This window comes from Pinus tabuliformis, chromosome X (genome assembly GCF_031772625.1).
Source record: "Pinus tabuliformis cultivar Carrire ecotype Pingquan chromosome X, CPIR1, whole genome shotgun sequence".
In the NCBI taxonomy this organism is placed as follows: domain Eukaryota; kingdom Viridiplantae; phylum Streptophyta; class Pinopsida; order Pinales; family Pinaceae; genus Pinus; species Pinus tabuliformis.
Window position 1 is genome coordinate 320,163,462 of NC_142308.1, and position 17,537 is coordinate 320,180,998.

The 17,537-nt window shown below is 31.9% G+C and overlaps 1 pseudogene; it reads left to right on the forward strand.

Annotated features, from left to right (window-relative positions):
- Positions 1 to 7,782: 7,782 nt before the first annotated feature.
- LOC149139743 (zerumbone synthase pseudogene) lies at positions 7,783 to 9,679 on the forward strand (annotated as a pseudogene).
- Positions 9,680 to 17,537: the final 7,858 nt, after the last annotated feature.

Sequence of the window (17,537 nt, forward strand, 5' to 3'; positions counted from 1 at the left end):
AATTCTAAAAGAAATAAATTAATGAAGAAAACAATAAATATATTTTCAATTTTGAATAAGGAAAATATTCCTATATAAGCCTTAAATAAAAAATTGATCATATTAATTAATAGGTTTGATATATGCATATATTGAGAGAGAAATTAAGAAAAAATATTTTAACGTTGCCCGTTATAAAATATTTTAATCACAAAACTAGGAAGTAATTCAAAAGAGGAAAATTGAATTATTCTTAATAAAAAGAAAATGTGAAATTCACCTATTGATTAAGATACAACTATGTATTTTTTATGTAAAGCAATTTAAAAGTAAATAAATTAATATGAACACATTTTAAGTAGTTTCACTATTCTACATTTTGATCATTTTTTAGTGTAATTTTTTTATTAACTTTATCTACAACCTAATAAATATTTATTAAAATTGTAGATTTTGGCTATATGGTCCACACAACCGAAATGTCTAAAAAAAATTCAAACCTTTAAATTTATTTATATATTTAAAAATATAATTTAAACAATAAAAAATCTCTCGCACACAAATAAAATATATTAACAACATATCCATCAAATACAAGAAAAACCAGATCATCAAATACAAAAATAAATCAAATCGGTTAAATTACACATCTTTTTCAAAATTTGAAATTATAAAAATAATTTCATCTCAAAAATTTCAAACTCTTTCATAACTTTCTAAATTCGTAGTTAATTTATATCAATAACATATTTTATTTGTATCTAAATATCTCTTTTAATTTAAAAATTAAAAAACGACTCGAAACTTATAAAATTTATCATCTTATTATAAAAAACAACTCGAAACTTATATAATTTATCATGTTAATAAATATGTGGAAAAAAATAACTCGATTAGATTGATGATATGAAAATTAGAATATCATATATAAAAGTTACGACCATGTGTTGATATTAAAATTAAAATACCATATTATAAAAATTGGCATGGTGTAATTAACGGGAGGAATTATCCAGAAAGTTATGGAAATTCTGGTTACTTTCGAAAAAAATTTGGTAAGGATTTTTGTAAATCCAAGTTATAGTTGTTAAATTTCATAATTTTAGGTGTCCAAGATGTCTTTGATGGTTCTGAATCCATTTCCACTTTTAAAAACATGATTCAAATATAGCCTCGACAAAATTTTTTGAAATTTTTTCATCCCTATTCGATCCATTTTTAACTATCCATGTAATTCCTCTGTCTAAGTAGACGACTCCTAAAAATTGCCATTACAATGGCTGTGGCTCTTGCAACGTTCTCCGAGCAAAGGCCTTCAATGATGGACCAAAAAACATTGCAAGCACTTACGAGTTTCTTTCTCACTTGTTACAGTTTGTCTTTCTTTCTTTGAAATTAGTTAAGTTAACCCTTGTCTACAATATTATATCTATGCCAATATTTACCCATAACATATATGTCTGCGTGTACGCTGCTATCAGGTTAGGCACCGATCCTATAAGCATGTTGTCTCCGAGCTGCAAGACGAAGAGGGCCACAATCCTACACAATAAATCATGAACCTCTTGGTTTTGCTGGACCCTGCTCACCGAAATCCGTTGCCCTACAATACCGGATTCCGCTTCCGAACGGGATGAAGAAGACTCTGCATAATCTTCCAAAGGCAGCCAGAATTCTTGTGCAGCAAACTTGGACGCGGCGGCTTGAATTTGTGGCGGAGATAGAGAAGAGGCGTAGGGAATTTCCGGCGGGGACTCGGAAAGAACCTCTAAAGGGATAGACTCGCGATTGGCCAGGTCTTCAGCTATTTGGAAAGTCCTTGATGGTTTTAATAAGACTTCGATGTGATCGACAACGACATCTTAAGGGGTTGTCTATCAACCTCACAAATTTTCGGTGGGAATGGATAATTTGTTTTTCAAAAAAGTAGAATGTAAAGTAGAATGTTAAAGTGTTTGAATGATTTTTGGATCAGTACTATAAAGAATTTTTAGGTCCTCTCAAAATCTTGAAATTGGACAGATATAATTAAAATGTTTAAAAATTTCTATCAAAATTTGTCATAATCTTACCTGAATTTTAATGCAAAAAATATACAATTTAAACTTATCTAAATTTCTAATTGCCTACTCCTCTTGCTTAAAAACATTTAAACATTTTAAAGTTTTGAAATAATTAAAATCATGTGACCCATAGCATTTACTTATATGTTTTTTAATGTGAGGAAATTATTATCAGTTAAAAGTGAGGGATTATAGGGAGAACCGAAAGAGTTGATATTATCTAATGAAAATGTGTCTATGAACATATAATGTCATAAACATATAAGTTAAAAAGTTAAAAGGTTTAGTTTTTTTCATTCATTAACATTTATTTATAAACTAATAATTTATTACAAAATATATTCACAGATATATTTTATTACAAAACATATTTAATCATATACCTCTTTACGTATCTGTGTATTTTATTACAAAACATATTTAATCATATACCTCTTTACGTATCTGTGTGTTTGAGAGAAAGTTCATTATATAATTTAATGCATCTTAAAATTCATCATTTAACAATTCCTTTCTTTTTACAAAGAGTATGAAACTAACAAATTTTTGTTACCTACAAAATTTTATTACTAAAATAACATTTTTATTGCTAAATTTTTATCATTTAATGTTTATATTCTTTTAACAAACATGTTTTTATTAACAAGAGACTTGGTAAAATGACATTTATACTTTAAATTGTTAACCCTTTTATATCAATCCATAGGAAATATAATAAATTTTCTCATATAATCGAACCAATAAGAATTAAAAACACAACACCCTCATTATGTTGATTTGCTCAATTAACTTTTAAATATCTTCAAATTATTTTTATATTATAGAAAAATATAGTCAAAACATGTATACAAAGTTGTTTACCAAATTAAGCTTTAATTTTCTATATTCAAAATTTTGACCCAATTTCTAAATATAATAATTTTGCGTAAAATTCGAAATTATTATCTTTCATACGAAACCATTACAAATACATTTATCTCACACCCTCTTTTACTATTGGTAATTTCTATTCCTAATTTCTATTATATCTAGTTTATTCATTATTATATATACTCCTTAGTATTAGAGTGGTAGTGGCTAAGTTTAATTATATGTTTGGCCTAAATTACTCTAACTAATTACAAATTAACTATATATATAATGTTATATTTAGTAAATGATGTTGCTTTCGTTAGTTTGTAAATGGGCAGTAATTGTCAGGCATAACACATAACAAGTATCATAAAATATTAAAATTCATAAGAATAACTAAATTATAATTTTATTTAAAATAATAATAATAATTGTTTTTAATGGTAAAAACTATTAGTTTATAAGTTAAACATATATACATTTAAGAAAAACATGTAAAAAAATTCTTAATCACATCTGAGTGTGTCATGGACATTCTTAATCTGTGAATAAGTTTTTTTACAATACCATCATCAAATATCATGGCTTATCAATACACCATGTAGGAATTTATAGGGTAAGTTCCTCACATAGAACACGAGAGGAAACCGCTCACAAACATATCACAGATCAATACATTAATATTCTTGACATGGTTAAAACCCTCATAGAGGCCCTCAAAGAGCGGAATAGTCCACGGGCTAACCCAATGTGGCCACTTCATGCAATTTATTAATAAAAAAGAAAGAAAATTTACATAAGTTTCTCTCATGAATGGTCACCTTAAAAATGGCCCTCCATGCTCTTTAAATAGAGATCATGGACCAATCGGGTGTTAAGCCATGGATCAAGTGTCAGTAATACTGAGGAGAAAATGAACCGTTGGATCACTTCATGTCTAGAACATATTGTGACCGTTGGATTGTGAGTTACAAAAAGTACGTACTAAAGAAACACACTTTACCTAACTATACACTAGACCAAGATATACCTAACTATTTCCTATGTGTCGAAATATCCTAACATCCCCCCTTAAGAGCAACTTAGGATAGGATTGAAGGATGTAAAAATATGACACAATAGGAGAAGGAAGGAGGCATTAGAGCTTATCCCCCTTTTAGTGACAACTTCCTGAAATCCAACCATAAATCGAAGTTTAGTCAACCTCGCCTCTGTGAGAACCTTTATAAAGATGTCTCCAACTTGATCATCGGTTGAACAGTATTACACTTCAAGAACATGGTAATGAACAACCTTCTGATGAAGTGCATATGTAGTTCAATGTGTTTGTTGTGTTGATGTTAGATCGGATCTTTGCAAAGTTGAATATCACTTTGATTATCACACAAAAGTGTACTCAGATGCTGATGTTGAAAGCCAAAATCTGATAGGACCTGACGAAGCCACAGGTTTCCTTACTAGCTTCCACAATGCCACGATACTCTGCATTTTCTAAAGAGAGAGAAATGGAACTTTGTTTCTTGCAAGCCAATGTAATAGGTCCAGAACCATGAGTGAAGACATAAGCTGTAGTAGACTTCTGATCATTGGGGTCACCAACCCAATCAGAATTAGTGAAACCAACCAATAGAGGAGATGCTTTTGCACTGTAATGAATCCCAAATTGAACTATACCTCGAACATAATGAAGCATTCTTTTAGTTGCATTCTAATGAATTTGATTTTCATTTTGCATAAACTAAGAAATAATGCCAACAACAAAGAAAGCTCAAGATGAGTATGGGTTAGATACAATGTTCTCCTACAAGGTAACGATATAAGGTAGCATCGGCTTTAGGGGAAGTACAAATGACTGAAAGTTTGGCTCGAGACTGAAAGGGAGAAAGGGTTGACATACAATGTTCTATGTGAAAGTGGCTTAGAATATCATAGGCATACTTGGATTGGGAAAGGGAAATACCTTTATTGGATTGCAAGACTTGAAAACCACGAAAATAATGTAAGTGTCCTAAGTCTATAATTTCAAACTGCTTTTTAAGGCTCCACATCACATGGTTTATAAGGTTGGGATCACTACCAGTAAGGATAAGATCATCAACATAAAGAAAAATAATGATTGAAGAGACTTACCCACTTTCTTGGTGTAGACAATATTGCGAGAATGACACCTAGAAAAGTGAGTTTAAAAAAAAATATAAGCTATCCATTTCGGCGTACCAAGCCTGAGGGGCTTGCTTGAGACCATAATGGTATTTCTTAAGCTGACATACAAGGCTGGAGTCTGTTTGTATAAAGCCAGGAGGTTGTTCCATATAGATTTCTTTATGTAAGTCCCCATGCAAGAAGGCAGATTTAACATCCATCTGATGGACTTCCCATTTGAAAGAGGCAGAAAGGGAAAGAACAAGGAAGATATAGTTCATTTTGGAAGCATGGGAGAAGGCTTTAGTCTAGTCAATTCCTTCAACTTGTGAAAAAACCTTAGAAATAAGACGAGCTTTATTTTTATCAACTTTTCCATCTGGTCCAAACTTGGTTCTGTAAACCCATTTTCATATAAAAAGTTTCCATCCCTTTGGAAGAGGAACAAGATCCCATGTATCATTTGCCAATAATGAACGATATTCTTCATTCATAGTTGCGTCCCATTCTGGATGGCCTGAAGCTTCTGCAAGGTCTTAGGATCATAATTCTATGAAGCTTGAGCCTGTAAAGAAGAGGCTCTATCAACTATCCAGTAAATTGACAATAAAGACACGCTGAAGTTTTGAATGACCTTTGCCAAACATGAAGGACGAACATCACAATTGCCTATGTTTTTTATGCTTCGTCGAAGACTCTTTGCACTGAGCTACCCTTTCTCCTCTTCTTTCTATAAAATTGCAAGGTTGATTTTGACACACTGACGTTGTGCTTAAGCTCGAGTATTTCGTATCAACTTGTAGCTTTTTTGCTGCATCATGTTAACCAACTTATCCACTCAAGTGGTACTTATCTACTCAAATTTTAAGGTAGTACGATCTGGATCAATTTCAAATTTTACAACAGCTATTCTTTTAAAAGCCATCTAAATCCTCTATACTCTATTTAGGTGAGGTAGTGATTGCCTGACTTGTCAAACCCGACCATGGTACTAGGGTGGAACGAACACACGATCATTTGATACCAATTTCGACATTGCTTCGACTCTCAGGTGCTCCATCAGTGGGTTAGGAAAAATCCCTAGTTTTTGTGGTTTCGTTGGTCTCACAATTTCCTTCTGAAGCATGGATGACCTCAACTCAACTAATACAATGTTGATCTCATGAAATAATGGATAGATAATATATTCTATGACCAATTATCTACATCCAAAATCATATTGTAATAACTAATTATAATATAATATTATAAATAAATTATAGGAATATTTAGATGACTAGGACAACTATATTAATAAATGTAATTGATATAGACTCCTTATAAATGTATATGAAGCATATTAATAATTATTAAATATATGGTAGGAATTTAACCTTATTGTAAAACTCTAATATTAGAATCTTAATATTATAAACCTACTATTATAAATCAAGATTAGAATTTATAATATTGAAACTTTTATATTATTAGAATCTTAATATTATAAACCTACTATTATAATCAAGATTAGAATTTATAATATTGAAACTTTTATATTAATATTTAATAATAAAAATATAGTATTAGCTTTAATATTAAAAATTAATATTACATTTATAACATTAATTTTAAAAAAGATTTGTAAACATAATATTATAAACTCTAATATATACAAATATTATTATAATTTTTTTATATTACACACTTAGTATTATAAACTTGTTATTAAAAACTTTAATATTAAATTCAATATCATAAAATAAACAAATTATAAAAATACTTTTAAAATAATCTACTTTAATATATATTAATAATACTATGATATGATTTGTCATAAATATTTTTGTTGAAAATATTAAAACTTATCCAGAGAAATAGAAAAACAAATATTATTTTTAAGATTAAAAACAATGTTAACATGTTATAAAAACATTAAATAATATTATATAACACTATGAAATAGATTTAAGATAGTTAAATTAATAATTCATCAAAAAAATTAATTACAGATCAAAATAAAATCCCAACACATTAATAATAATGTGTACTTATCTCTTTATTAAATGAATATTTTATCTATGTACTAAAATAATAGTGAACTTATCTCTTTATTAAATGAATATTTTATCTATGTACTAAAATAATAGTGAGCTAATTTGAAAAAATCTTATCCACTTAACACATGCCAAAACAATAGTCAACTAATCTGTTGTATATCTGTTTGTTGAAAATATTAAAACTTATCAAGAGAAATAGAAAAACAAATATTATTTTTAAGATAAAAGCCAATGTTCACATGCTATAAAAATATTAAATAATATTATATAATACTATAAAATAGATTTAAGATAATTAAATTAATAATTCATCAAAAAAAATTACAAATTAAAATAAAATCCCAACACATTAATAATAATGTGTACTTATCCATTTATTAAATGAATATTTTATCTACGTACCAAAATAATTGTGAGCTAATTTGATAAAATCTTATCCACTTAACACATGCCAAAACAATAGTCACCTAATTAAATAAAGTTCTATCCATTTAGATCGAAGAACCTCCCGGAAACAAATTGTCTATCCATTTAGATCGAAGAACCTCCTGGAAACAAATTGTCAGTATTACCAATAACAATCCCAATCAATACGACACAGGAAGCTACAAAAGGGTAACACCTGATAATTCCATACACCTACTTTTCCCTGTTATTGCATGTGAAGCTTGCCTCGCTATCTAATTACCCAAATTTCATTCCAATTAACCATGTCTAACCAAGAGGCTGATGCACTCGGTACCCGTGTTGGAAATCTCAACATCCATGCAGAGCGGAGGTAATCACAGGAGAAGAATCGCTTTCTCATTTTGCAATCTGTTAAATTTGAGAGTTCTCTGAAATTGTGATCTGTTTTGCAGGGATAGTATGAAAATGTAAATTTCTTTATAGATTTAAAGTATAATATAAAGTATAAGTGGTATAGGAGTAAAGTATGATTTTGAAGTTTGGTTTTTATATTGTTATAGATTTATTTTAAACACAGATCTAATTTGAGTTGAGATATTTTAATTTTATAAAGATTAATCTGAATCAGGATATCAAAATCTTTTACGTGTAATTTTTTATGAATAAACATTATTTAAATATTTTATATAATTATACAAATATCTTTTTATTTTTAAATATTTTAAACTTTTTATTTTTGTTAATATTATTAAAATTTCAATTTTAATGATGAACTAACACAATTACAAGTCATATGGAGTAAAACAATTACAAATCATATCTCAGCTCGAAAATTATTAAAAACATTTTGGTTTTCTTTTAATCTATATAGAAAATTAAATTTGTAAAAGTTAACCAAAAAAATCCCGGTAAAAAAAGAGATTTTGTGGATAGGATTTTAGCAGCATGGCTGGATTGATAGGGTGTGGAGACAACAGCAGGGTTTAACAATCGAAACCTACACTGATGAATTCAAGCAAAGAAGGCAATTCCCGGAAGTGCAGATTAATTAACTGTTTATTTTTATTTATCACGATGGTACCTGGTTTCGGTATTCTGTTTGGCTGTAATATAAGTGGATTATTTTTGGTTTTTTTTTGTTAAATTATAGAAATCCTAGTAAGATTTTGATAAAATTTAGTATAGGGTTTTGTAAATTTAAGTTATAATGGTTAAATTTCAAAATTAATTTTGGGTGTTTAGTAATTTTTAATTATTCTGATTCTATTTCCATTCTAAACCATTATTTTTTGATTTTTTTTAACGGAAACCTGCCACTTTTGAATGTTCTTTGCAATGGTCACTGGTTTTAAAATTCTGGGCAATGATCTTTGAATGCAGACTGGAGGGCAAGGTCGCAATAATAACGGGAGGAGCATCTGGCATCGGAGAAGCCACCGTTCGGCTTTTCACAAAGCACGGAGCCAAAGTCATAATCGCAGACGTTGCCGACCAAGCTGGGAAAAAGCTGGCCGAATCCCTTTCTCCTCCCGCAATTTTCGTGCACTGCGATGTGACCAATGAGCAAGACGTGGGCGCAGCGGTGGATTTGGCCGTAGAGAAACACGGTCAACTGGATATAATGTTTAACAACGCAGGAATAATAGCTCCAGGTAAAAGCGTAGCAGAGTTTGACATGGATCAATTCGATCGAGTGATGAAAGTAAACGTGAGAGGAGTGATGGTGGGCATGAAGCACGCTGCCCGCGTGATGATTCCGCGGAAGAAGGGCACCATTATCAACACTGCCAGCATTACAAGTGTTATAGGAGGACTTTGTCCATACGACTACACCACCTCCAAACATGCAGTGATAGGGCTGACGAGGAACGGCGCAGCTGAGCTTGGGAATACGGGATCCGAGTCAACGCTGTGTCTCCTTATGGACTGCCCTCGGATCTGACTGTTGGGTATTTCAAGAAGGAAGGCGACCCCTCCGCATTTTCTAAAGAAGTGGATAAGCCCGCTGTGGCAGACTTCTGCACCAGAGTTGCCAACTTAGAGGGAAGGGTTCTTACAGCGGAGGATGTTGCAGAGGCATGTCTGTACTTGGCTAGCGATGAGTCTAAATATGTGAGCGGGCATAACCTTGTTGTGGACGGAGGAATCAGTGTTGTTAACCACTCCTGGGGAACCTACCGATGATAACTCAACGCTACTATTTGTTAATGAAATTAGCTCAGAGTCGAGTCGTAGTCCTACTATATAAATAATGCCGGATCACTGCTGCTTCATCTGCTGGTTTTGGATTCCCTCTGATATCGTTGTGACTTATTAGTAACCTAGCCCTACGATATAAATAATTGTGGTTCACCACTCCGTAACCCTACGATATAAATAATTGCGGTTCAGCTCTGGTTCATTTGATGGTTTTGGTAAATGGCTGTCGCTTTCCTTAACTTGAAAGATGTCCTTTTGGCATGACATATTAATAATTATATATGATCACATACGTCCTCATGGTATGTGATCTAAAAATATATATATTATTTTGGTCTTTGTTGTATTATTTTACATTTCCAAAGTTATATTGTATTTAAAAGTTTTAGTCAGAATTTGCAGTTATATTTTTGGTATATTATATTTTTTATGGTGTAAAATTTATTTTCAAATAAATAAATGAATTAAATAATAATATAATTTAAACAAATTTTTATTATATTTAAAAAAATAAATAAAAAATATAATAGAAAACCCAAAATTACTATTTCTATTTTATATTCTAAACAAATTTTTATTATATTTAAAAAAATAAATAAAAAATATAATAGAAAACCCAAAATTACTATTTCTATTTTATATTCTAACTTATTTTCATTCTCAGGATCAACAAGGTAGAGCAAATCCCAACAACCAACAATGACATACAACCATATCCATTTGGAAGCTTCAAGACATTATGTCACAGACTTCTAATGGATTTTCATAACATATTTTTATAACCATAAAGATGTCAGCTGAATATAAGTTAATAGTATTAGTATAGACTTACTTTTAAGTACGGATTTAAGGTGAGTTTAAAAAATTAAATTTATTCATGCGTAAACTATTTTAGAATGCAAAATATAATGTGTTGCTTCATTATTTAAATTGTATTTTTGAATGCTAAATAAAGTAAATAAAGGACCAAATAAAAATTTTAACCATAATTTTTTTTTTCCATATAAATATATATGAAGTTGATATCGACATAAATTAGTTAAGATAGATCTACAAATAATTTATTTAAATCTCTTGTTGAAATATTTTTCAAAAGTGTAAGATTTAAACATCTTATTTACATATTTTTTTTACTTCTTTTTACTTTACAACATATTCATTTTCTTTTTAATTATAGCTCACAATCTTTTTATATTTAGAACATAATTTTTATTTTTTATTTTTATTTTAAAGAGCATCGACGAAAGAACAAACTTACACATCCCCTCATACTTGGTTGTAAAATAAGCCTCTAAACTCAATGAATATTGTTATGATAAATTTCATAATTTGTGTTGTGGAAAAAACCCTATATCCAACCATATTTAGAGAATAGTGTGAAATTCATCCTAGTCCATTTTATTACTAATTTTGAGGTGCCTTTTATTACTAATTTCAAAGTCATAAGAGATATGTAAAAAACACGATGATACATATTTGATGGAGAACCATAATACAGTAAAAAAACGATAAATAAAACAATAATAAAGTAAAGAAACATATACATTGTTACAAGTAAAACCTAAACTTTGTAAAACCTTAAAAGTTTAGATTAAACCATTTTGCTATCAAGGATCATGGAATCAACTCTTTCTCCAGTGGTGAATGAGCTGAGATACTAATATTTTTTAGGGTACAATACACTATCCCTATCTGGATGTAATGGTAAGTAAACATTCAATTGAGAATTATACAAGATGTAATGATAAGTAAACACTCAATTGAGAATTATACAAATTTAGGTTGGTTATCCTCATGATCAACCGTGCTCAAATGTGAAAATGGGATAGAATACTACAACCTAAAACAACTTAATTATAGACTACTTCAGCGCATCATAACCACACGATAACAAAGAAAATTATCTATTATTTTATACTAGGGATGAATAACTTGAAAAATCTCATTATTTGGCATAACAAAAAACGAACGAGGCCAGTAGTTCGAAGTGCAGCTTCTATCGATTGTTTTGATGAATATTTGAGTTAAAAAACAATGATCCACTTAAGATTGTATATAATTATTAATATGTAAAGCCAAAGGACATGTTACAAGTTCACATAGGAAAGACATCAGAAAATACAAATATTTACGAGAATCGGCAGATGAAGCAGCGGTGAACCGCAAATATTCTATTGTAGTACTAGGGTTTTCAGAAACTATAACACTTTCATAGGGTATCCGAAATCAGCAGATGAAGCAGCAGTGAACCGACATTATTTATATAGTAGGAATACGACTCTCAGCCAACTTCATTGTCCACAAATGGTAGAATTCTGTTATCATCGGTAGGTCCCCCAGGAGTGATTAACAACACTAATTCCTCCATCCACAACAAGGTTATGCGCATTGACATATTTAGACTCATCGCTAGCCAAGTACAGACATGCCTCTGCAACATCCTCTGCTGTAAGAATCGTTCCCTCTAAGTTGGCAACACTGCTGCAAAAGTTGGCCACGGCCGGATTATCCACTTCTTTTGAAAATTAGTATCATTTCATATATCAGTTTATAACCAGATCCGCAAGCGGCGGTAGTCCCTGCAGGGCCTGAAATCAGATAATAAACTAATTACAGATATGGAATTGATAAAAAGAGACGTGGTAGCACTAGTACTTTGCCGTGCAGGATCAACAGTTTTTACTCTGTGATAAAAGGCTCTGCATGTGAGTGATAGTCACTTGTCGGCAACGTTAATGATGCTTAGATCCGTTACCATCATGCACCGTTTTTTTACTATTTTCGCTCAAGGCTGTCTTGGTCGAGCATTCAAACCCTATCTGATAAATCTGAATTGCGGGAACATCATGAGATTACCTGCCCATAGCGTGAAGAGAGAAAACAAGAGGTGAATGACAAATGAACTTCCGATAGTGCACGCAAAAAATAGCAGCAAACCACATGCCACATGCTTATATATAACATAGTTACTTCCAACGCTAGTTTACCAAAGCCGTAGTCTTTAACGCGACTTTTTGAAAGCCTTTCCGGCGATTTTTTCCGGTGAAAATCCGGCAGTAATTTATTGAAATGCAAGTTTGATAACTAGTTTCTGCACAATGAAAGCATCCCAGGGGTTTTTCAGGGTGCTGAATCCGAATATGCAGTTAAAAAACCATTTTAACTGCAACAAATCATGATTTCATCTCAATTTCTTCTGCCGGATTCCGTCACCGGAATCTCAAAAAGTCGCATTATAGACAACTCCGTTTACCAAATAGAAGGATGTGAACAAGTATTTAGTAAGTCAGTAAGGTAGGTAGCCAGTTTCGGGATGACAAAACCCCACACACATTCGCTAAAGTCAATACCTCCGATAACCCGCACGGTTTAGTGCGACCACTTTTCTTTATGGCGTCCGCTAGCCTGACAACGCGATCTAGAGATCTCAAACTTGCTGATCCCAGTAGCAGGAAAATCTAGTGGCTGACACCAGTAGCAGGAAATCCAGTGGTTTATGTCATTATTTCTAAATCTAAGAAATAAAAAAATAAAATAAAATTCTTTGTTTTGTAATCAAAGCAAGTAAATACGAACAAAATGTGAAGATGATAATATCACACGTCAAAAAAACAATGCCACATTTCTTATATCTGTCAAAAGGACTCTGCCACGTTTCATATATTTTTCATGCACTTCGACGTAAAAGAGCATGTTAGTTCACTTTTATTCGAAACTCATTCATAAATCTCTCTCGCTATGTGTAAGCGCTGCCGTTTGCTGCACTTCTTCCCTGCTTTATTGTTATCTCTCTGTAAATGGACTTGATCAATGCCCCTCACGTTCCCGAGGTCAGCTTATAAAGGTCAGCTTATGGTGGCTATAGAGGCCGAAGTTAGAGAGGTTGCATATCCAGTTATAGAGGCCGAAGTTAGAGAGGTTGCATATCCAGTTTACCGAGTGAAGGAAGAAGGCATAAGGAAGGGCAGGACGCTTAACCCACCACCCCAGAGACGGACAGATATAGAGGTGGGAGCGGATTCACTTAAAATTGGTTAAACCTGGTAAACGATGAATTCTTCGTCTATCCTATACCTATAGTGTGTGGTCTGGTTGACGCCAGTAAACTGATAATTCCCATCCCCTATTTTTGACAAGCAACGAGACTACGGTGGAATCATAAGGCGATAGCAAGATCTTGCTACAGGAGTAGGTAAGAATGCAGATATATGAAAATGCCGTAGTGGCTGCCATGGGAACAACAATTTGATTTTCGACCAAATTCAGAGGAACTGCGCTGAGAATTGGATTGAGCAGGAGTGTGAATAGGAGGGCCTAGACCAATTTTGAGTAGGGGTGTGAATAGGAGGAGCATGAACAGGGAACGTACCAAAATGATGCAAGAACTTGGCAAAATCCACCAGAGGCTTGGGAAGGCTCAGAGTAAGCGGGCGTAGCCTCATCTTCGTTACTGGTAGTCTTTTCCTTCGGATGAAAATCATCAACATCTGAAGCTGCCTTTCGATGGCTGTCATGCAGTGAGGATTTCCCAAAAGCCCATTTACGCTTCTCTTTTGGTGCTTTATTTGTCTGGACACAAAAAGATCATTAGCATTCGATAAAGTATTTTCTTCAAAATATGAGAGCCCTCAAATGAAACCAAGTCTCAAGGCAGGAGCAAAAGCTCTCAGTACCTACCTTTTCTTCTTTGCCTGCATCAAGTTCTTTGCCTTTAACTTTGGAGGGAAAATTAGATTTCTTTGAATCGCTGGATTCAGAATCCCTGGCATGTGATCAAAAAGCCCTTTTCATGGCTGTGAACCATGACCCCCCTTTCTTCCCCATACTAGTGCATTAATATTTCTTTCCTGCAACATCCCCTAAAAAATATTTCTGTAGATCTTTGTAGGAAAAAATATGAACTTCAGAAATAAACACAAGAAAACAATCATAAACAGTTAAAGCTTATTCAACCGTTAAATTCCAATAGTGTTCAAAATACGACCCAACTGGTACTTGTTGTGGCAGAAAATCTCACAACGTTTGCTCCACATGCATAATAGCTCACAAGGTTGCTAAACTCTCTTTAAACTTCCAAGTCAAATTTTGGTTAGCTAGGGGGTAGACACTTTGGACATGCAAAACAGAAAGATGCAGGTGGTAAAATTGTGGGCTTCCATCTTCACTACTGAATCAGGACATCTGAGTTCTTCACTTGTGTATATACCCCATCTAAGTATTAGCAGCTTCCATGGCTTTTGCAAGTAGGTGGTTTTTCCTATATTTTGCGATCATTATATTCTTTCTTCAGGTAACAAATGTGATGTTTACTGATATGTCTTCTATGTTTCATGAATTCTGTTCTTCTTGTTTTTCCAATCTTTGGAAGTACTATATAACTTATCTCTGTTTGATGAAACAGATGTTTGTGGAGGCCCCTAAAGTCGGAACTTCAACAGTATCTCGGGTGAGTATATATGTATCACTGAGTTTCATGAATACGAGGCACAACAAAAAAACTAGGTAAATGAAAAATTTGAACCAAAATTATAAATTTGAACCAAAATTATGAATCTGGATGAATCTTTAAACGTTCTTGAAATTAACCATTATGTTAATTAAGAGATTGGCGATATTCCTGTAAAACTCCTTTAAGGCTTTTACAAAGGAAAAAATCTTGCGCTTTAGAAATGGGAGCAAGTATTCATTTTTTGAAATGAAAATTCAGCCACTCAAATTTCCTAACCACATATCCTCTAAACGTTGTCTGTATCTTGGTTGCCGCTCAAAGTTCTTTTGCATTTACTTACCGCTGGTTCCAAGGTCAGGTCAGACGAACAACTTGAGCAGCAGCTTGAGCAACTGCAACTGCATCTTCTGCAACGGTTGCGGTTGCTACAGCCACAACAATGGAATGTTTCTCAACATTTCCAGACATAGGCGCGACCTCATCTTGGCGCAGAACTCGTTCCAGAATATGAATTTGATGGAGGGTGGGAAGAGCCTTAAACCTTCAAAAGCCGAAGAAGAATGAAGAGGTTCTTCTGGGTTGTCCAATAAAGCTTTGCGGTGGGTTCCAAGGTCGCGGTGGGTTCCCAGGTCAAGGTAAATAGCATTCATAATTTCCTTTCAAATAGAATTCTTAGGTCGCGGTGGGTTCCCAGGTCAAGGTATTATAAGCATAATTCCTTTTCAAATAGCATTCATAATTTCCTTTCAAATAGAATTCTTATGTGACAAGAACAATAGCATTCATAATTTCCTTTCAAATAGAATTCTTATGTGACAAGAACAACATAATGGCTTTCGTGCACAACATACCTGCCTTGACTATGGGTGTGTTTGCCAGTTTGTGGTTCACAATTTCTAACATCTTGTTTTGCATGTGCATCAGGCAGTTTCAATTTCTTTCAATTTCTTGCCATTTCTCTGGCCGTTGCACTGGGGCTGTCAAGAAAGAGTAAGTAGGGGACTGCAAGGTTCCCAGAAAGCAGATTAAGGTGGTAAGAGGGTGGTGGAATGAAGCTGGCAACTGTAAACAACCCTGGCAGCCAGCAGTGACAAGTGTAAGCTTGTAACAAGAACAGGTGGCATCCAAGAAAATGGTAGTGGCAGCATATAGGAAGCGAAAGTTACTTTGGATCTAACAAAATAGACAAAGAAGGATCTTCATTTAGGAAATGAACTTTGGATAAAAATGCTTTGTATATCTAAAGTTGTCTTTGGAAACATGAAGTTTCCAATAAGAGGTCGATTTGAAAACTTAGTTTAAAATTTTGGTGCATCCAAATTTCCAGCAAAAACTTTGGTTAAATATTTGTACGTAAGCGAAATGTTTAAAATAACTTTGATTAAAATACAACAAACCCAAAAAAAGAATTAATAGGGGTCAAACAAAAAGGTCAATTGATGAATTAATAGGGGTCAAACATTCGAACGCTATAGTCCCTGCTATGTCGGAGGCAGGGACTAATAAAATCAATTTTTTAGATTCTATTAACTATAATATATATAAAATTCTAATTCACTTTAATTTATACTTTTTACAAAGCTTATTGAAAGATTTTAAAATCTATGACTTTTAATTAGTAAAGTGGAACTTGATCAATGAAGTTAATTTTAACTTTTGTTTATTGCTTGTTTATATATATTGTAGTTTAAAAATGAAGTAAATTGGATAAAAAGAAAACAGATTTTTTTGGTGATATCTTGGTAATATTTGGCAAAATATTTTGGAAATTGTAGAATTTATTTCCACCATAAAAACAAAATTCAAACAATCATACTATTAATTTTTTTTTGAAAAAAATCACTAAATTAAATTCTCCTGGCCAAAAATAAAACCAATATTCAATATACTAATAAAGTTGTTATTAATTTTTTTTTGAAAAAAATCACTAAATTAAATTCTCCTGGCCAAAAATAAAAAACAATATTCAATATACTAATAACGTTTTTATTTAATATTAGAAGTATTTAAAGTTAGAAGTTATTTAAAAAACAAGAATATAAAAACATAGAATTTCGCTTAATTAGAATTTCGCTTAAATAATTAAGGGATGTTACACTAGTCATAACTAGCATTTGTTATTTAATATTAGAACTAGCATTTGTTATTTAATATTAGAAGTATTTGAAGTATTTAAAGTTAGAAGTTATTTAAAGATCATGAATATAAAAAAATAGAATTTCGCTTAAATAATTAAGGGATGTTAGACTAGTCATAACTAGCATCGTTAATGAAAGAAATTTTTATATTTTGAATTATTTGCCTTTATATTTTCTTGAATTATATATTAAATAGATATTTTATTAGTATATTAAACAAATATATATATTTTTAGTATATTAAACTTTTTAAGTATATTAAATAAGATAC